Below are 23,150 nucleotides of genomic sequence, written 5' to 3'. Positions count from 1 at the left end.
AGGCCAGGTCCAATGTTACACCAGTGGATTCTCTGAAGCATCCTGGATTCGGCTGGAAGCAGGGTGATGAGGTTGTGTGTAGCTGTGAGCTACGGTGGATGGGGCCACTTGAAAATGCACTGCATAAGGGGACTAACAGCTAGACTGAGGGGGGGCCACAAAAGGGAGAAGGTTTCAAATGCCTCAGGACCATGGGTTCATAACTGGATCATGTTACCAGGGCTGATTGGGCTGGCTGGATGCGTCGCAATGTCCTCACAATCAGGTGCAGGCAGCTTGGAGAGGTGATTTCAGAACTGGGAACAACCTTTACAACGCAACTTTTACAACGCACTACACTTACAACGCAATTTTTACAACGCAACATCCACTACAACGCATTCCATTACATCGCATGACACTACAACGCATGTTTAAAAACTACCTTTACAACGCATTCCATTACATCGCATACTACCTTTGCAACGCATACCATTACAACGCATAATATTACACTACACTATCCAACACTTACCCTACTGTTGCACCCCCTGGAGTTAGAATAGTAATTTTTACCCCTATACTATCCAACACTTACCCTACTGTTGCACCCCCTGGAGTTAGAATAGTCATTTTTACCCCTATACTATCCAACACTTACCCTACTGTTGCACCCCCTGGAGTTAGAATAGTCATTTTTACCCCTATACTATCCAACATTTACCCTACTGTTGCACCCCCTGGAGTTAGAATAGTCATTTTTACCCCTATACTATCCAACATTTACCCTACTGTTGCACCCCCTGGAGTTAGAATAGTAATTTTTACCCCTATACTATCCAACACTTACCCTACTATTGCACCCCCTGGAGTTAGAATAGTAATTTTTACCCCTATACTATCCAACACTTACCCTACTGTTGCACCCCCTGGAGTTAGAATAGTAATTTTTACCCCTATACTATCCAACACTTACCCCACTGTTGCACCCCCTGGAGTTAGAATAGTAATTTTTACCCCTATACTATTCAACACTTACCCTCCTATTGCACCCCCTGGAGTTAGAATAGTATTTTTTACCCCTATACTATCCAACACTTACCCTACTGTTGCACCCCCTGGAGTTAGAATCGTAATTTTTACCCCTATACTATCCAATACTTACCTTAAATGCAATGTAATATTATGCGTTGTAATTGTATGCGTTGTAAAGGTGGTATGCGATGTAATGGAATTCGTTGTAATGGTAGTTTTTAAAAATGCGTTGTAGTGTCATGCGATGTAATGGAATGCGTTGTAGTGGATGTTGCGTTGTAAAAATTGCGTTGTAAGTGCATGCGTTGTAAAAGTATGCGTTGTAACGTCATACATCCTTTCAGATCAGCAGGGCCACTCACCAAGTAGGTCTTGGGGATCTTGATGTCCCTTGATGGGTGCTTGCTTCCTGGGCAGTTGGAGTCCGGGGAGGTCTATTTGTCTCGGGCAGGTTGCAGGAGGTCTGATACCCTGGATATTGGTGCAGCACTGCTGCAGTAGGTCCTAGTCTCCCCAAACTTGGTGAAGGGACAGATCTGACCCTTTGGAGCTGGAGTCCCAATTTTGGTCTGGGTGCTCCATCAAAGTCTCCGGGACCAGCAAGTCGGTAAGTCTGGAGTCTGTGGTTCTGTGCCTGCTGGTGCAGGAGAGAAGAGCTTCTCTGGTAAATTGTGTAAGGCTGAAGGAGCTCCTGATTTCCTGGAGTCCTCTCAGTTGCAGTATGAGAAAGCACAACCATGATTGTTGAGTCCTTTAGGCAGCAGGCAGGGTTTGGGGCCAATTTCTCTGAGTTGCATTTCAAAGGCGACTTCGCCTTTAAAGCTTACTGCCTCAGAAGGCCATCCTGTCCTAGGGAGGATTGAAGCACCTCCATACAGACCAGGTTTTGTTCCTGGCCTCTGAGAGTGCTGGCCCTCACCTCATGAGGTCAGAAACTTGTCTGGTGGTGGCAGGCTGGCTGAAACTAGACAGAGCCTACACCAGTGCTTGCTAGCTTTTCAGGGGACAGTCTGTTGGGTCTTATGTGTGCATTTATTGATAAATCAAACACTGGCACCAGTGATGAGTTATTAGGAGCAGATGTTTGGTACCAAACATCCTAGGGTACAGAAAAGCCATTGTCGAGCTAGGGAACTCATAATGAAAAGTATCCAGCCCATGTTCATTATGTGGCATCCATGTGCATTTACAATTTCCAAGAATAGACTTGATGTTTTAGAATCATATCTGCTCAGGCAGATATACCCACACATGAGATATAGTACACCCTGCCTTAGGGCTGTATGGTCTGTAGTAGGGGTGACTTACCTATACCTCATGCAGTGCCTGTGGGCATGGCTCACAGGCATATGTGCCATGTCGACTCTTCACCAAGACATGCAGCCTGCAGTTGTAGTTTGCATGATCTCGGTGAGGGGTCTCTGACGTGCACAATTAGTACTGCAACCCCAGTGGACCCTCTTCAGTACCCATGCCCTAGGTACCAGGGATACCATTTACTAGGGACCTATAGGGGTAGCTGAAGTTGTGCCAATCATGGCACAGTCTTTGGAAATAGATCTTGCATTGGGAACCTGCTTATCAGGGACCCATTGTACTTACAGTTCTAAATCAAATCAGGAATCAAGCAAAAAGTGGGGGCTACCATGACGAAAGAGGAACTTTCCTACCTACATTTTCGATTATTTGGATACAAGTAACCTTTTATCGACTTTATTAGCATAAATATTGTTCTGACATATTTCTGACTGGTTTTTCCTTTCTTTAATGAAAGTCGAAAGCTCCGAAGTTCCTTCCCCTGCAATGACTTTGTGCAAATAGGATTCTGATAACAAAAAAGAAGCTAGCATTTTGAAGCAAGTACTGTGATTTTTCTGGAAATCCATTTAAATCTTGGAAGTACAAAAACGTCTATCGTAAAATAGTTACGACAAATTAGCTCATTTATTTCTTCAATCAGTTATGGTGAGTTGAGTCACTGTTTACTTCGGTAACTCAACAGGCACTGAGACAATTGCACCAAGAGACAAACATGTAGAATAACTCGTTCACCTGTGCAAGTTTAAAACTATCTCAGGAAACTGCTGGATTTTTCACATGCCACTAGTACTTTCAAAAACTCTTTTCTTAGAAATTAAGATATTTAATACAAAGTGGCTGATTACAATGTCTTGCGGACTTGCGTCTGCCCGACACTGTCTTGTAAACGGGACCGATCAGCCTCCGGTCGGCTGTCCCGACCATATGATTTTGATGCAACCGAACACTGTTCGGTCGCATTCCGACATTTCCCTCTGGGAGCATGTGTTACGGTCGTAAACTGGCCATAGTACATACTCCCATAGGAAAATGGGAGGTGCCTGTCAAGGAGTGCAGGGATTGACAGGGGGTCACCATAAGGTGCTCCCTCTGCCCCAACTGGAGGCCGCATACACAAAGGGGCCCTGCTAGGGGCCCCCAAACACGTTTCCTGACAGGGTTTCCATGTCGGAAAGGCCAGCATGGAAACCGTGCATCATAATCCCAAGGGCGGAAAGGCCACCCTATGGGATTATGGGCCAGCCTCCGACTGATCGGCCGAGTTCAATTCCAACCGGCTGATTTATATTCAGCCAGTCGGAATTTAAACGAATGAAGTGTCTGACTGAAGGTTGGAGGCTTTCCGACCGCCATCAGAATAAGCCCCAAAGTGTCAATAATAGCACAGCATTTCAGAACAATGGGCCCGATTCACAGAAGTTCTCTGAGACAAAATCATAGACTTACTACTTTTGGTATTCACAGAGGGCATTTAGTAGTAGTAAAGTTAGGATTTTATTTTAAGTCTGTCTTAAGTCTGTCTTAAGTCTGTCTTAAGTCTGTCTTAAGTTTGTCTTAAGTCTGTTTTAGGTCTATCTTAAGTCTATCTTAAGACAAAATCCTAACTTTACTACTACGAAATGCCTTCTGTGAATACCAAAAAGAGTACGTTTAGGATATTGTCTCAGATTAGTTCTGTGAATCGGCCCCAAAGTGTTAAAACACATCATCCTAGGAATATCACACTTTTGTGTGATACCCATAATTAGGTTGAAAAAATATTCCTAGAGCATTCTTCTGTAACTGTAGAGAAGTGCTATTGTGAGCATTATATATTAAGAAAACTACCCAATTTTTACCTAATTCTACAATTTGGCCTACCATTGCATCTCATAGCACTCTTCTCCTTCGATTATTAGTTTATTTTTATCTTTCATCTCTAATTTCTCTCTCCTCTTTAATTCCTAGATAATATGAAGATTATTCATTAGTGTACAGTATCTTGTATCAGCTAGTACTCCACGCTTCTTGTATATTGCTTGTGATAATATTTCCTGTTTATCATACTATTGCAGCTGTTATGTTTCTTCCCAGCTGTATCACGTCAATTTTATATTTCTGTTCACAATATGCCGTATGTCGTTCTTTTGTGTTTTTCTATTGGAAATAACTAATAAAATCATTTGAAATTGAAGAATGTGCAACTAAACTTATCTTTCAGATGAATGGACTGAAAACTGCTAGTTTAGAAACCACACAGATGGAAGATGTGCCCACCACATTTCAGTGGTGCCGGAACAGTTTTCACAGTGGAGATACTGCCATCAATATTAATTCACTTAAGTCATAGGGATTGTAAAATCAGGTGCACACAAAGTGTAGTAAATGAGCGAAGTTCATTCAGCAGGAGCTGGTAAGATTGTGGCATGTAGCTGGTGGTGAATTTTGAAGAGTACTATTCCAAAATATATTACTGAAGCGTGTTGTGGTAGCACACTGTCATTTACATACAGCAAACAACTTCCATTATAATGGCCTCTACATTCTGCAGAGACATATAGTGTTACGCCTGAAACTATAAAGTGCACAGAGGATGATTGCAGAGATCAGTTTTAAGGTACAATTTATCATTGGCACATCAAGCCTCTACAGTTGATTTCATCTTAATACAGTCTGCTTTCATCACACTGCAGGCTACTTGAAAAATGTGTATCACGTGTGCTTTTTTAATTGGTACTATATTGTATGGTTAATTTACAGGTATTTACATTGTGTGCATTTGAAAAAAATAACTTACTACAGTTTTTTCTTCTTTTACCCCATAAAGGATGTGGGACCATTCACTTAAAAAAATCCTCTCACTTTGAATTAGAGAAAGATAAGTAAACACCAACGCCCTCTTAAAAGCAGCACTTTTTTTCAGACGGCATAGCCTGACACAACAGATACAACAAGATAAAAACAAAATGTAAAGGCATCTTCACTGACCATTCACCTTCTGAATTCCATCATCGATATTTTGCGGCTGTTCACCATCCTCCGCACCACTACTGCCAGCGCCTATGCCACATATGGAGTTGCAAATGGGCTGAGTCTCCTGAAGTATACTCAAGTTACAGTGGTGTCAATGTATAAAATGCATGTGCACAGGCTAATCATCGATCGACTGTCACTGAATGCAAGCAATTACTTGTTCCTGTGCACTTTGACTTTCCTTTCTTATGGCTCATCCTTCATAGACTCTGATTTTGTTTTCTCATGGCTCATCCTTCATACCTCTCTTCTGGCACTGCCCTATAATGAGACCTCTAATTTGTGGGTTCTATTGCCTTTAGCTGAATAAATCAAGTAAGTGCTGAATATGCACCACAAAAGTAGGGATACATTTCCAGTACACATATCTCCCATTTCCCTGATATGCTGGGGTTGCAGTACTAATTGTGCACGTCAGAGACCCCTCACCGAGATCATGCAAACTACCACTGCAGGCTGCATGTCTTGGTGAAGAGTCGACATGGCACATATGCCTGTGAGCCATGCCCACAGGCACTGCATGAGGTATTATTGAGGTATTATTTGAGCGTTACTGGTACATTTTAGTGGATTTCTGTGCAAGAACAGCATGGTTAAAATCCCTGCTATGCATATTAGTATTGTCAATAGCAATGGTGATAAATTGGACATCAAACATTTCCGACTGACCAATTACGATAGAAGGAAACTGTTCCGTCATTCCGGCTCGGTTCCGATTGGCATTCGGTAACTCTGAGATGGTCGGAGCTGAGTCATACAGTTCAATGGACAGCATTTCCGACTGACTGATTATTATGTCGGATTCCGACAGTCTTTCTGACTCTGTCTGTCCAACAGGAAAAGGCTGTTGGAAACTGACTTTGGGGGCCCCGAGCAGCCCCCACTTCATCCTGAGGCCTCCGGTAGGGGGGTGGGGGTACCCAAGGGACCCCTCTGTAAAACCATGCACAGTGTGACAGGCACCATGGGGTGCCAACCACAGGGTGCAAGGCTTTCCGCAACCACCCCTTTTTTCAATGGGTCTGTGTCGGAACACAGGCTCCCATTGAAGTCAATAGGAGACTTTCCGAACGGTGTTCGGAAGCATCATAATCGGTCCATCAGAACCTCCGAACGCGAGTGATTGCAACTGAATCCGACAAGGAGTCGAGAGGATTCATTTCCAACCAACATCATAATCAGGCCCTTAGTGTTTGGTCCAATGCCATTCCTGGCATCATCTTACTTGCCATAGCTTTCTTGTGTTGGGGCAATGGCAGCTTTGCTATTGGGAACAATGCCTTCCCCCACACTCTAAATGAAGCCAGGTACTGCAGAAATGGGAGTGCAGAATGTTTCCATTTTAGTGGATGTCTTATTTCCATCCGCCTCGACATCAGGCCCTTATTTTCCTCCAGATTGGTTGTCCCCCACCCTACTCTTCAATTAAAATATAGAATGGATATTTGAATACTAATGCTCATCCAACTCGACCATCCAGGGCACATATTTTGCTGTGTAACAAATGAGGCCTGGCGCTTGTTGTTTAAAAAACGCCTTTTTCATGTTGGCCTACTAGATCTACAGTAGATTTTAAAAACAGACCAACAGGGGAAATGCAACTAAAAAGGCAGGGATGCAGGACGCTTTCAAGCTTTGTCTACACACACCACCGATAAATAATTTTTTTAACTTCACTAAAATCAAGAGCTTCATCAAGTTTGCAAAGATCTGTGGATCAAAAACGCTAAAGTTGGGCTTTTGCCGCTGAAGCCGCTGGTATTAAATTGCGAATTTGCTTTTTAATATGTCCAACGTGCACAATTTCAAAACTCTGAACTTCGCATAACTTTCCCGGCTAAATTATAAACTCGCTCACATTCGGAAAAAAGCCTCCAACATTTAAGGGGAAGTTTAGGACAAGGATACATCAATCTAGCTGGGATTAAGCCAGCAATAAGTAGCACTGCTGCAGCATTTGCAAAAAAAAATGTGTGTCGACAGTCATATCAGTTTAATGATGTCGTACATAAATCTCAAACCATGCTGTACGCATACCCTTTAAATTCGTATTAGTAATTCAAAATCCCTTTCTCTGCAAAATAGATTTTCTACTGATTTTTTTATGCACTTTCATTTATACAAAACATCTTTTCTACAGCAGTGGATACTGGGGAAATGTCCGAGCTATAATGGTGCTGAAAAGGCTAGTTTTACGAGGTCCCAAAAGACTGTATGCAAACAGGGTAAAAAGTTCCTCTGAGACAAAGAAGAGGTAAAGGGGGGGGATACTGGAAAGTGAGTAAAAGGTAATCCTACACTTGCTCCCGATTATCACCAAAGTGAAGGACAAGGGGAGGGGGGGGAGTTCCCCTGGTGGAACTAGAGCTCTCACACACCCAGCGAACTAGGTGTCATGCTTCATCATATGAGCTTGCCCCTCGTCAGGTCGGCGCTGCAATCCCTGACGGGCTCCCGAACCGGGGCTCTTTAGCAGGGATCTTCTGTTCCTGCCGGTTGGTGCGTTGGGGTGAGGGGCCTAGTTTGTGTAGATGTGAGTGAAGTGGATTAAAAAGGGTCAGTTAGTCCTACTCAAATTTTATTCATGAGGTAAACTGCCTGATTAAAATGGTGTAGAGTGGCTATGTACTAGAGGTAAGGTGTCTAGTCGTGTAGCTCTACTCTAAGGATCAACATGTTTCATGCCTCTATAGTCAGGAGGATCTGGGCACTTCTGCAGGATCAAAAAAACAAAGACCTATCTACACTGTGTGGTTAAGTGTTCTCTACATACCACGTTCACATGTCCGTGACCTGGTCTGTCGCTTAGGATTTCTAGCAACAGTCCTGGTGGATAATAAAATGGAACCGATTGGGTCCCGCGTGTAGAAACGTCAGGATTTGTGACCTACCCTACCGCCAGAAACCTGGGTGAAAAAAGCTTTACATGGTGTATTTGAAAGAAAATTTGGAACCTTATTCAAACTTCTTTAAAAATCCGAATTCCATCAGGTGAAATACAATGTCTGCACGCGAGTCGTTTATATGTTAATTAAAGAAGCTGGAAATAAGCATTTGTGCTCTAGATGATACCGATATGCCTGAATCAAGATGTCTAAAATATATCAAGAAAGTACATTAAAAGCAAAAAAAGACCACTTATTAACAAACTAGGCTAAATATTCTTGGCATGCTCATAGAAAGGAGATGTGGGTAAGAGAGTAGAGCATATGTGACACTGTTCAAAATCAAAATCTGAAGCCAGCACTTAGATTTGATAGCTAAAGTTGTACAGGTCATGAAAGATGGTATTTACCATGAATAATGTCCAGATTAGACACACATAGAAAATGGTACTATATCATTTGGAAGTGGGTGGTAATGGGACATCCACCAAAAAGGTGGATGTATATATCATCCGTTCACTTCTCAGTTCTTCAATCTCATTTCATTTTGATTACTAGAAAAGATATAGGGCCTTAATTTGGAGTTTGGCAAACAGAATACTCTATTTAAAAAGTGCTGCATTACTGCGGCATTGTAGCCTATGGCACTTGTAATATGATTGAAGGCATTTCCTCCATGTTTCGACAAGTGCACACTCATTCTACCTGTTAGACCTGACAGCCGTAGGGTGGTCTTCCCCCACCTTTTTGCCTATCTTCTTAACTTTTCTGACCTCATTTTGGCTAGCTTTAGGACTCAGTGTACTTTACCAGTGTTAACCATTGCTAAAATGCTTTTGCTCCCCTACCCCTAAACATGGTAACATTGGGTCGTCCCCAGTTGGTATATTTAATTTACTTCTAAGTCCCTAGTAAAGTGGTACCCCCTGTTACCAGGGATTGTAAAATAAATGCTTCTAGTGGGCCTTCAGCACTGATTGTGCCACCCACTAAAGTAGACCTTTAACCATGTCTCAGTCCTGCCACCGCCGATTCTGTGTGTGCAGTTTTGCACTCCCATGTCCACCTGGAAAAATACAACCTTGTGCTGGCTCAAACCTTTCTTTTTTTATACATATAAGTCACGACTAAGGTAGCCCCTGGACAACCCAGAGGGTAGGGTGCAATGAGTTTAAAAGACAGGACATGTAGTGTTACATTTTACATGTTCCGGTACTGAAAAGCTCCCAAAGTCATTTATCACTACTGCAGATCCTATCTCTCCCACAGGATTACATTTGGATTACCTTATTGCATTTTCTAAGTGTAAATTTCAGTTGAGAAGAGATGAGTCCCCCAAGACTGGTGTCTCCGGAACCCTAATTTAAAATCCCAACTCATGATGAAGTTGGATTTTAAATTACAATACGGGAAATTCCACTTTTAGAAAAAGAACAATAGATATAACCAAGATCTCTTGACTGTGGGTGATTGTTTGATTTGTTCAGCATTCCGTCCATTACTTGTTTGCACAGCATTTTGCACCCTAAGTGGAATGGGTATACCCAGACATGTGTCCCTTGCTCACTGTGCCACTGGCTTCAAGCGAGCCAGGCTGATGAGGGGTAATGTCCTGTAACCAGTCCCAGGATGCTTGTTTCCCGTCCAGGGAGAATCTGGCTTGGCAGTTCGGACTGGACTGTTCCGGTGAGAATCAAGGTCAAGACTGATTTGCATATGCCTGGGTCGAAAGTGGCGTGACATGGTGAGCAAAAGAACAATGGATCTAACCCAGATCTCTTGACTGGGAGTGAATGCTTGATTTTTTCAGTATGCTGTCCATCATTTGTTTGAGCAGCACGTTTAAAAAGTTGGATTTTTTTGACTTTAGCAGTTTGGTGCTCACTCTCTGTCAGATCAGTCTGGGGTGGGTGACAGCTGGGCTTTGTGTTTTCCCCCTAGAGAGCCACACACAATGGAACCATTGGTGTAACTTGATGGGCCATCCTGGAAGGATGGGAGGGAGGAGCTGGGCTCAGCCTAACTTACACCTAAAGAGGATGTGTCCTGTTCTCACCCAAAGAGCTGCATACCGCCTCTAGTGGGTTTGCAGCCAGGGCAGGAATGTCAGGTTCCCTGTGCACTCCAAAGACCTCGCTTCAAAAGCCCAACTGGGTATAGGTACTGGGCCTCTGACACCACCCTTTGAGTACACTTCTGGACCTGTTAAGACTCTGCCAGGAAGAAGGGCTCAGGGCTGCTGAAGGACTGCCACTCTGCTGGACTGCTGCTATGTTGGACTGCTGCTATGTTGTGCTGCCCTGCTGCTTGCGTTTTCCCTGCCTGGGTGAGAAGCACTTGACCTGCATACTTGAACCCAGAGTGACTCCAAGGCCTAGCTGGCTGGTCTCCTGAGCTGAAGTCTCAGAGCCAAAATATGCTTTCAAGCATCCTGCTTCTGCACCTGGACTTTGTCATCTGAGAGTCTGTCCTTCCAAGTATTGCCACCCAGTCCTAGATGCTTGGAATAGGTCTATGGTGTTTGCTCCAGTAAAACCCATGCATCCTCTGTCGCACCAGTGCATCACCCCTGTTGCGTGGATCAGAACTGGCACATCACTCCTGTTGTGTTGATAAGAACCCGGGCATTGCTCCTTTTGCCTGGACCAGAAACGGTGAATCGCCTCTGCTGCATTAATCAGCCCTGACGCATTGCCTTCGGAACCACCACTGCTGAATGCTCTGCCTGGTGCATGGTTTTAGTATACCCATCGAGGGCATCCTCGGAGATGACGGTGATTCTCCACAGCACATACCTTCACTCATCGAAATCACTGCATCGCTGCTGCTGCACGCATCAGGACCGGTGCATTGTCAACACTGCAAAGATCGACACTGATGCATTTCTCCAGTGCACCTCACATCTGTATCATCAATGCAGGCAGGATTAATGTACTTTTGTTCAGTGGAGTTTACTCTTGTTGACATGTTGTGGTACATAATTGAAAAGGGGTGTGTCTGAATTTCATATTAGCATTCTTCTCTTTATACAACCATAGTCATGGCGTCATGTTCCTTCCCTGACATTTGTTAGACTTAAACACTTAATTTTTTTTTACAAAATGTCATCCAAGTTCAAATTAAATTAACCCCTCCACCAGTTTGACAAAGTATAATTCACTAACATACAGTAATATAGGAACGCATCATGATTATTCCAAAGGTAATACATATTTAAAAACAGATTAAACAGTAACAGATTAAAGATATTTTAAGGGGCGTGGCTAAAATGGTGACCAAGTGAGACATTCTTCCCCACCGATTTTTACCACCACACATCGCACAACTGCCTTGTTCCAGCTATCCCCGGAATCACCGAGGCTTGGGGACTTAATTGTGCTGAGCTTTTGCCCCTACAATTTATCCAGACAGATACCGAGGCAGCCTCACTGGTTGTATCTGCAGTCAGAGGCAGGGAGTCGCCGCCATGAGGGAGAGCTCCAGCCCGGAAGGGGCCTGCACATTGTAGTCACGCTCTCCCACAGACGTGCTGCCTAGTGATGCAGTTCGAGACCTGGATTGTCACACCTGTTTGGGCCCTCTATGGAGGTCAAGCTGACAGCCCAGCCGGGAATCCCTGGAGGGCGGCATACACGGGTGAAGGAGAAACAGGGCCCAGGGAGGATCTGAGATTGGCTGTTGCTGAGGATTGCATTCAAAACACCCCGGGGTCTACCTTCATCTGGAAGGGCTCCGGAGAGCAGACTGCCAAGAGGTCAGATGTGGGCGTGCCTGAAGCCCCCCTGCTGGTGCTGGGACGTGAGCCAAGGCCCGACTGAGTGGTAGGCATAGCCCAGAGGAGACATACATGGATGCGTGAGGTGAGCCTGGACTGGGCAGAGAGGAGCTCCTTGGCAACTTGTCATAGGCTCAAACCAGCGTGGGCAGTAGATGATAGGGAAATTCGGGTGATTAGGCTCTTGAGAACCTGGACTTGGCTACAAATTGGCCCTGGACCTTTGCACTACTTTCCCAGGGGATCATTGCAGCAGTGGTGGACTGAACCACCCCGGGTGCTATAGCTGAGGTTTTTGGGGCCCCTTTGCTTGGACCTGATGGCCTTGAGTGGGGGAGGCGCAAATTGCCTAGACACTGCCCACCCTTTGTGGCTGAAGCGAACTCCCCACAGTAACAAGGCCATACACGGACATTGAATAAGTGCTTCCCAGCCTTGATTGATGTAACTTCACCTGTGAATACCCCTACCAAGTGGGGACACCGGATTTGATCTTCGGGGAGGCTACCTGGAATGGCGCTGACAACCTTGGCAGGGGTCCGACTAGTGCTTAATTTGTGCCGGTGCTTTCCGGTGCTCAGCACCGGCACTTATTTCACAGGGCCGGGTCTATTGAATCTAAGGACAGGTTGTGGCTGCCAATGCTTGATGGCTGCTTAGGTACACTGTATGTTTCATGGTCCATTTTCAGTCTCTTGCACTCCTCAGTATAATCTCTGCCTCGGAAGGGAAGCGGAACATGGGTGGTTACCTTCAGTAAGATTGAGAGGGAAAGAGAAGTTCTGCTGCCCGGGTCACGGCACTGTGCATATTTGCGCCAAGCTCACTGACGAGGGAGAGAAGAGAGCATTGCAACATTAGGCCCCAAAGTGCGGGGGGGCAGGTCACCTAGGCCCTCTCAGCCTGTATTGTGCATGGCAAAGTTATACAATTTGCATCCGCTGCTGTCAGGCTGGATCCTGTTTTTTCAGGAACTGAAATGAATCTATTTCGTGAGGCAGGAGACCCGGGCTTTTCTTTCCAGGAGTGGATGTGGCCTGGCCTCCCTAGTGTGTGGATGAACTGAAGCTACAACTTAGTTTCACATACAGCTCTGTGTACCAGTCTGCCCTCCAAACTGTCGAGCTGTGCTGTGCTTGTAAAGCATATGGCCTGACCTTCAGGCACTCTTTCCATCGGCAGTGCACTCAGAGATGCTGCAAGAGCCTGTGTTCCGCCTTCCTGCTTTTAAATCAGGTAAATCAAAGTAGCGACAACTCCGTCCTACTGGCCTCATTTTTTTAATTTCAAGTTTCTTGACTCTGCATTGCCAACCTTAACAGAGAAAAATACTAATCATCTCTTCATGTTTTAACATTCTGCAAGGGCTTGGACAGGATACTTATGAAAAACTTCTTATAAAAAGGTCTCTACTAATTCTAACATGGGCTTTCTGTATTTGTTTACGTTAATTACTAGTCGGGGTCAGTAGAACACATTTCTGCATGTGGAGAAGTAGATGTTCAGGCCACACTATTGTTTCCACTTTTGGTGGTATATGGTTTCCAGCTCACTAGTACTCACATTTAAATCAATGAAAGCATGACGTAGCGCCTTAAGGATTAAACTGTATGTCTTGTGTTATGAAAGCTATGCATGAATCACAGCAGCAAGCACATGAACTTGCTAAACTATGATACTTGGAAGATGGCGCGTGGCATTTTTTTACTCACTGCTCTTCTGCAGCAAGGGCATTAGGAAGGGCATTAGCCACCCTAGCTATTTTACCAGAAGACCAAAGACCTGCTTCATACAAGCCAGTTGCTGCAATGGGCACTTTAACTCTTTGGGCTAGTCATCTACAGATTTATTTATGTACCACATTGTACTGCTTGAAGAGGACAGCCGAAAGGTTGCACATTTGAATCTCGTTGTGGTAGCACAGCCTTTCATGCTTCTAGGATCGATAAATGTGATTTTGGCAGTTGGATAATAATTTTAAAAAACTATCATTTACACTGCCACTCAACTGTGGTACTAATTGCTACGTAAAAGAAAAAGTAGTGCCAGTGTGTGACTCGCCTATGAATATTTGTATAATGATTGGTTTGTTTCAGCCCATTTGCAGCTTTGAAATTTCCAAAGCTGGGAACTAATGCTGGCGGTAGAGAAGAGCAGAGATGGTGGCACAGAGGGCAGAGAGAAGTGAGGGGCCGAGATCGGCATAGAGGAGCAAAGAGTGACAGAGAGGAGCAAAGAGTTACAGAGAGGAGAAGAGAGCAGCGCAGAGGGGCAGAGAGAAGTAAACAGGAGCAGAGAGCGGCAGAGAGAAGCAAAGAAGGCAGCGAGCAGTAGAGAGAGGCAGAGAGCTGCAAGGTGCCTAGAGAGCTCTGAGGGCAGACACTAGCATGCTGCAAAGATAAGCACAGGGTCTAAAGGGGATAGAAAACACTGCCTGGTCTAGGGTGGTGAAGGGGAGAGAATACTGCATTGTCCAGAGGGGTGGGAGAGCAGCATGGGGTATAAAGGGAGATAGCGGACAGTGCCTGACCTAAGACAGTGGAGGGGCGAGACCACTGAAGGGTTCTAAGGGGTGGGAGACCAGCACAGGTTGGATATGGGGTCAAAGAGCAACACAGGATAAAGGAGGGTTGGAGACCAGTACGTTTAAAAGACAGGTGCATACCATGTGTGCTCATGATGGGCCTTTGTAACTCTACTTTGAGCTCAGGGTCATGAATCTAAATCTCGGTGTGGCCACCCAGTCTTTCATCTTTCTGAGGTCGCTAAGATTAGTGCCATTGAGTTGGATAACAACATTTTTTATGTGGTGTCACGAACCTCTCTGGTGAATATGTGCTTTACAACATACATAGTGTGGTAAGGACAAAGAAATGCATTTTAATATTTTGTTTATCAAAGTCTTTGCAATATTAAACTGTCATTATTCCCTCTGTCCCTCTTTGACCTTGTACCTTTCATACCTGTATCCATTCCCTTGACCTCCTTTCTTTCCTTCATACCATCTTTTTCCTTTTCTTTTTCTCTTCCTCAGCACCTCCAGCCATGCCTCCATTCTTCTTTCCATTATTGCTTTCTTACATCATCTTTCTTTCCCCATTCTTCCTCCCTTGGTGCATTATTTCCTTCTTCCTTCATTCGTTCCTTCCTTTCTTTTTTCCCGCTCCTTCCTTAATCCCTTCTTTAATTTCTTCATTTCATATCCTCAAACCTTCCTTCTGATTTTCTTCCTCCTTTCTTCTTTCAATTCATCCATCACACATTGTTCACTTCCTTTCTCCCTCTAGCCCTTCATTTCTTCCTTACACATTCTTTTCTTAGTTTCTCCTTTTTTAATCCATAACAATTTCCTCACTCCAGTACTCCCTTTCCTGCCTTCATTTGTTTCTGCCTTCTTTAACCCCTTGTGTGCCCATGACGAGCTGGACTCGTCATGGAGCACAGTCGCGCTGTGCCCATGACGAGTCCAGCTCGTCATTAGGCATTCCCTGGGGAATCCCTCTGGTGCGGGCGGGTTTTAGTGAAAATAGCCTCGGGAGATGGGGAAGAGCTCCCCCAGCTCCCGAGGCCCCCCCCCTTTCATTGTAATGACGATCAGCGAGCACGTCGCGCCGACGTCATTACAGTCAAAGTGAAACTGAAATGAGCCAAGAGGCTCATTTCAGTTTCACTTTCTACGTGCTCAGGGGGCTATCTCAGCCCCCTGAGCACGTAGAAAGACTGGAGAGGTATCGTTGGAAAGGGGAGAATCTCCCCTTTTCAATGGTACCCCTCCCCAGTGGATCCCTGCTTGGGGATCGCCACAGGAGTGCGATCCCCAAGCAGGGATCCACCCACTAGACACCAGGGAGGGGGGAGCGGCCCCTTGGGCAAGGGACTTTGCTCCCCCCAACTGACGTTGGCACCATTTAGTCTATTTGCCCCCCTGGGGGGCAGATGGGGGCATTAGCCCCCATCTGCACCCCCAGGGGGGTAAAAAGCCCACTAGACACCAGGGAATTTAAAAAAAAAAAAAATAGGGGCGGGTGCTGCCCAAAACGGGCAGGCCAATGCCCCCACCCCCCCCCAATTACTACAGTCTTTCTGCCCCCCGGGGGGAAGATGGGGCATTGGCCCCTAATCTGCCCCTTTGGGGGGCCAGAAAGCCCACTAAATACCAGGGATTCGTTTTTAGTTTTTTTTTTAGGGTGGGGGCTGCCCGAAACGGGCATGCCAATGCCCCCACCCACCCGCCACCATTACAGCCTTTCTTCCCCCCACTGGGGGGCACATGGGGCATCGGTCCCCAATCTGCCCCCCCGGGGGGGGCAAAAAGCCCACTAGACACCAGGGAATAAAAAAAATAAAAATAGAGGTGGGGGTTGCCCAAAACGGGCAGGCCCATGCCCCCACCCCAATTACTACAGCCTTTCTGCCCTCCCGGGGGCCATAGGTGGCGTTGGCCCCTAATCTGCCCCTTGGGGGGGGCAGAAAGCCCACTAAATTCCAGGGATTCGTTTTTAGGTTTTTTTTTAGGGTGGGGCTGCCCAAAACGGGCACGCCAATGCCCCCACCCACCCACCATCATTACAGCCTTTCTACCCCCCCTGGGGGGCAGATGGGGCATTGGCCCCTAATCTGCCCCTTCGGGGGGGTGGGCGGAAAGCCCACTTGACGCCAAGGATTTTTTTAGCGCAATTTTCTTTAGGGTGATGGATTTTATTTAGGGTGGAGGCTGCCCGAAATGGGCACGCCAATGCTCCCACCCCCCACCACCATTAAAGCCTTTCTGCCCCAGATGGGGCAGTAGCCCCCAATATGCCCCCCCCAGAGGAGCAGAAAGCCCACTATCCACCAGGTATTTCTTTTGCGCAATTGTTTTTAGGGTGTGGGCTGCCCGAAACAGGCACCCCAATGCCCCCACAAAAATGACAGTCTTTCTGCCCCCCAGGAGGCAGATGGGAGCTATAGCCCCCAATCTGGCCCCACCTGGGGGGCGCAGAAAGCCCACTAGAAACCATGGATTTTTTTGGTTTATTAGTGTAGGGGTAAGGGCTCCCCAAAATGGGCATGACAATACCCCCACCCCACCCCCCCAGAAACTCGTGGGTACTTGGGCCTCCCACACGAGTGAGGCACTGTTTTTATCGGGAGACCCGGGGGAACGCTGGGTGTTAGGAAATTTGTGTCAGCCTGGTGATGCCACAACTTTCCCACACAAAAATGTGTGAAAAAGGTGATTCTTTCAGCTAAATTTGAGGTTTGCGGGTCATTCTGGGTAAGGAAACGTTGGGTGATCCACGCAAGCCATACCTCCCTGGAATCCCCCGGGTGTCTAGTTTTCAGAAATGTGTGGGTTTGGTAGGTTTCCCTAGGTGGCCGCCGAGCACCGGGCCAAAAACCCAAGTGACCCCCCTTGCAAAACCAGGTCGTTTTGAGATAAGCAATTTTCATGTCGCCTCACTACGTTGTGGGCCCTTGCCTGTCGCGGGTACTTGGGCCTCCCACACAAGTGAAGCACCGTTTTTATCGGGAGACCCGGGGGAACGCTGGGTGGTGGGAAATTTGTGTCAGCCCGGTGATGCCACAACTTTCCCACACAAAAATGTGTGAAAAAAGTGATTTTTTCAGCTAAACTTGAGGTTTGCAGGGCATTCTGGGTAAAGAAAAATTGGGGGATCCACGCAAGCCATACCTCCCTGGATTCCCCTGGGTGTCTAGTTTTCAAAAATGTATAGGTTTGCTAGGTTTCCCTAGGTGCCGGCAGAGCCATGGTTAAAAAACTACAGCTAGGCACTTTGCCAAAAAAGGTTCATTTTTCGCTACGAAATTGAGGTGTGTCCACGTTACGTTTTGCGCCGTTTCCTGTCGCGGGCACTAGGCTGACCCACACAAGTGAGGTACCAATTTTCTCGGAAGACTTTGGGGAACGTGTGGTGGGTGGAAATTTGTGGATCCACGCAGATTCCAGAACTTTCCACCAGAGAAATGTAGGGAAAATGCATTTTTTTGGCAATTCTTTAGGTTTGCAAGGGATTCTGGGTAACAGAACCTGGTGGGAGGCAGTCAAGTCACCCCATCCTGGATTCCCCTGGGTGTCTAGTTTTCAAAAATGTATAGGTTTGCTAGGTTTCCCTAGGTGCCGGCAGAGCTATGGTTCTAAAACTACAGCTAGGCACTTTGCCAAAAAAGGGTCATTTTTCGATACAAAATTGAGGTGTGTCCACGTTACGTTTTGCGCCATTTCCTGTCACGGGCACTATGCTGACCCACACAAGTGAGGTAACATTTTTCTCGGAAGACTTTGGGGAACATTGGCTGGGTGGAAATTTGGGGATCCAAGTAGATTCAAGAACTTTCCACCACAGAAATATGGGGAAAATGTGGTTTTTTTGGCAATTTTTGAGGTTTGCAAGGGATTCTGGGTAACAGAACCTGGTGGGAGGCAGTCAAATCACCCCATCTTAGATTCCCCTGGGTGTCTAGTTTTCAAAAATGTATAGGTTTGCTAGGTTTCCCTAGGTGCCGGCAGAGCTAGGGTTAAAAAACCAGAGCTAGGCACTTTGCTAATAAAGGGTAATTTTGCATTGTGAAAATGTGGTATGTTCACGTTGGGTTTTGACGTGAAAATAGAGGATGCACTCCTTCCCTTTTGTGTGTACATCGAGGTTAGAATTATCTTCATGTAGTGCGTGCGATCAGATTCTGTGATCCGTCCCAGTCACAGTACTACATACAAGTGTTGGCAACAAGGCACTCATCTCGCACCATCTCTGTCGCACTGCTGAATGGGGAACATTTCCCTGTCGTAAATCCATGTATTCCACTTTAAACCATTTTTTCATTAGTAGACCAGCGTTAATCCATAATTTCTTTCCAAACTTAATCAATCACTGCAGAGACAGCGTTATGTCACTCCTTGAATTTTTATTTTCAATATTTCACATTGATACTGCGCGCCCATCCAGGCTTTTCACAGTAACACGTAATCCAAACAGTGATATATGCGTCTAAGTAGACTCATTGCTCTCTGCCCAATGCATTTCGAGTCTCATACGACTCTTCGTCAGGGGTCACTGCAATAAATTAAAAAACAGCTGAATTGACAGTGAACAACAGACCTGAATGAATAACAAAATATATTTCATCGCCATAAGTGAACTCACCCCACCCTATCCTTGACACATGTATAGCTTACTAACATACCCATACTATCTGTAAACCCATCCGTCTCCCCAACCCACAAATGACAACGTGACATCCTTACCCTGAACCTCTCTGAACTCCCCTTTTAACTAAACTATCCAACCCCTCTAAATCACACGTTTTTTCAATTGAAAAGACGGATGGGTTTACAGATAGTAAAATGCTAATGGGACTAACAATGGGACCTTCTATTTTGCCAGCACCTGATGTTAATACACCCTTTAATGCCTTTCCCTCAATAGTATGTTATCACACATAGATTAAGGGGATGTGTGCATTCTGAATAGCACCCATTGTTACAATGCTAGTTCCCTAGGGAACATAATCAGATGAATCAGACAAAAGCTAAGATGCACCGCAAATTTATAAAACAATCCAATAATAACAGTATATATATGTCAAATTCAATTCAAAAAGACAGAGTATTCCTCGATTTTAGTCTCTTTATTCCAAGTTCAATGGACAATACAGTGCGATACAGCCGACGCGTTTCGTCCTGACACAGGACTTCTTCAGGGCTGTTAAGAATACATAGATATATAATTACAATTACAAAAAAGTTTAAAAATTAAAAATATCATACACTAGATGATAATCTAACACACAAAGCCTACATTGCGACAAACATTTTTCATAAAATCTCTAAATTCAGAGAAATGATTTACGATCCAATACAGATATAATGAAAGTTGTTACGTTATTCCTCATGTCCATAGTCTCTCAATGGACCCCACATTGAAAACACCGCTAAACAGTATTACATTTTCTATATGGAATATTCATATTGATAATCATCTTGCATAAGCATCAAGTAAAAAGAAGAAAAAGGAAGAAGAAAGAAGCTGGGAGCGGAAGGAGGGGAAAATAGATCTATACTACCATTTATTGTGTTTCTTCGATCTACACTATGTCTTTTAAATCGGGTAATCCAGTAATTGCAGATTTTAGTGTATAATTCACCTAGAGATCCAAACCGAACCATAAACTATAGTAAGTGTATATTATACCTACCAAATTGTAAATGAAGATTAGATCACTCCTATAGATAGTGATCAGAGTTTATGCGATAGAGGCTGAGAGTCTCCTGTCCAATTTCTTATCGTCCATATAGTTTTGTCTGTGATGTCAAACAGGTACTGTAAGTAAAACAGAATATACATATTGTATGTATTTATCTATCATATAAGTGGGCACGATATGTATTATTAGTTCGCTTAGCTATATTCATTATAGACGATGTCCACATAGAGACATGTTGATCTCTATTGAACAGATTGTTTAATTTAATTTATAAATTTGTAATGGAGGCACATGGTTAGTCCATGTATAACATACCTTATCAGTATATGGGATGTCCAAAACCGTGATTTTTCAAGAGTTTTATTCAAGAATTTTTGTTCAATAAAATTAATAAAAGGGAGTAATCCACTCAATTATACGGAGAAACACACAATCCGATCTAAAATGGGAAAGCCAAACAATAAACGAATCGTAAGATATTTATATCAAGAACCTCTCATATATGCTACCATATACTGAATGCGTGAATTGTAGAGAATGTATCCAAACTACAAGTTATTCACCAGTATTTCACTGTGATGCTCATTTCAGCATCTATATTTAGAGTAATAATCAAAGCGTGGGGTACATGTAAATCACTATATCCTAAGGTTTACATATTCTATAATTATAGGTATGCCTGTGCTGTTGTTCTATGGCCTCCAAAGCAAATCAAGAAACATTCAGACCCTGTATAAAGGACCACTCTACACTGAGAATAAATAATTCCTAAACGCTATTCTAACGTAGTAAGCCCATGTCTGAGCTGTGTCCCAGCCCAGGGCTCCATCGCGTTTTAAGCAGAGCTCAACTGAAGAAGTTAATAAGAAAGTTTTTTCTCTTAAGCACTAGTCTCACTAAGCCCATAGCAAAGCCTACAGTAGAGATATTAAGCCTTCAGCCCCTTTGATACAATAGAACCAGCGTGTGCTTACCGTAATATGCTAGTTACGACAAAAAGCTGAAAACAGTCTACGGCAACAAGAACGGTCCCTCGATCCGGCAACCTCTTGGACAGAGAGTACTCACTTTATATATTTTTCAAATGGCCCGGCAAATTCAATCACCTGTGTTGAGTTACAAAGCGACGCCCCCTTGTCGGTCATATGATACTTCACGTAAAGGTCGTGGCCATCTTAGGCTGTGTATTAGGTCCTATAGCTGCGAATAGAAACAAACCGGCGATGTTCATAGGAGACGCTTGTCAGTCCGAAAACAATATCTTGAATGCGACATAAAAATTATTAGAGAGTGCTAATAGACTAAAGTCGATTAACGAAATGGTAATCTCCTATCATAAGTACCTCCGTACAATTTCACAGTAGAGCACCCTTAGGAGTCACATAACTATCGACGTAAGCATCGTGGCCATCTTGGAATATACAAAATACCCATCAAAGGGTAGAGGACAGCGAAAAAATGTATCTTAAAACGGCCTGATTTTCTGCTAAACATATACAAAGCCTCAAAAGCGGTTTGTAGATTATAAATAGGAGGAGACGTATATATCAGAGCCATTTATGGATCTCAGTCTGTGTCAGTGAATTCCAGGTCTAACAAGGAATATGGCGATCACTATATAATATGTACACGGTCTGCCTGTGGTGATAACTCATATCTATATGTTAAATGTAGAATAAAATCTATTTGTAGTTCCTAATTAGTAACAACAGCAGTGAAGTGATCAAATAAGATTATGCGAGAGTGTTTCACTGTATTGCGGCCATCTTGAAGTGGGTTCACGTATATAAACGTACAAACAGATCTAAGTATACATATACTGTAGGGTCAACAGAATGGTCCTATTCTGTATACAATCATATTATGATCAACAGAATGGTTTTGTTCTGTGTTCATTCATATTATCTACGTCTTGATTATTATCGGTTTAAAGATTATTATGATCTGTATGTTTAATTATCTACACCAGAATATATCCTTTGTTAAGGTAGTGGTATTTAGAGGAATAGTTAAAGTGAGTTTAATACTAGGTTCCATGTGAGAACCGCTCAATGTATGGCGGTCATCTTCGAGTCGATTCGCGTGTACAATCGTGCAGGCAAATCTAAGTGTACATATATTATAGGGTCACAGAATAGTCCTATTTTATATTGTCTACAACTTCATTGTTTTAGATTGAAGAATTTATTGTAATCTGTATGTTTAAAAATCTACATCAGAATGTACCATTTGGTAAAGTAGCGGTATTTAAAGAGATAATTCATGTGAATTTAATACTAGGTTCCATGTATACGGAAAAGAAGGATGATCAAGAAATTGAGGAGAGATTGAACGATAGAAATAAAAGAGTGTGACGACAACTTTGCATAGTTCAATATACATATTGTATTAACAGCGACTAGTTTAGAAAATGCCACAGTCAGAACCAGGGGATGTATTTCAATATCTTATAAGAAATAATGCATCTCGTTATCACTGTTATGTCCCATCTCAACACTCCGTAATCTGCATATCCACCCTGCTTCCTTCTTCCTGAGTGCGAGTTCACTGTTTCCACCCCTGGGGTGTGCTGGAACATGATCTATACCTATAAACCGAAAATTGTCTACACTAGAATTTTTTTCCTGCATGTGAAAAGTCAGGGGGTACCTCATATACCCATTTCGAACAGCTCGAACATGTTCTTGGATTCTAGTCTTTAGGGGTCTTTTTGTGCTGCCCACGTAAATTTTATTACAGGGGCAGCATATTATGTAAACTATGTATTTTGAGTTACAATTGATGAGTATGGGTATGTTAGTAAGCTATACATGTGTCAAGGATAGGGTGGGGTGAGTTCACTTATGGCGATGAAATATATTTTGTTATTCATTCAGGTCTGTTGTTCACTGTCAATTCAGCTGTTTTTTAATTTATTGCAGTGACCCCTGACGAAGAGT

Source organism: Triturus cristatus, chromosome 2_2, assembly GCF_964204655.1.
Source record: "Triturus cristatus chromosome 2_2, aTriCri1.1, whole genome shotgun sequence".
Classification (NCBI taxonomy): domain Eukaryota; kingdom Metazoa; phylum Chordata; class Amphibia; order Caudata; family Salamandridae; genus Triturus; species Triturus cristatus.
The sequence above is the reverse complement of the archived record's forward strand: the minus strand, read 5'-3'. Positions refer to the sequence as shown.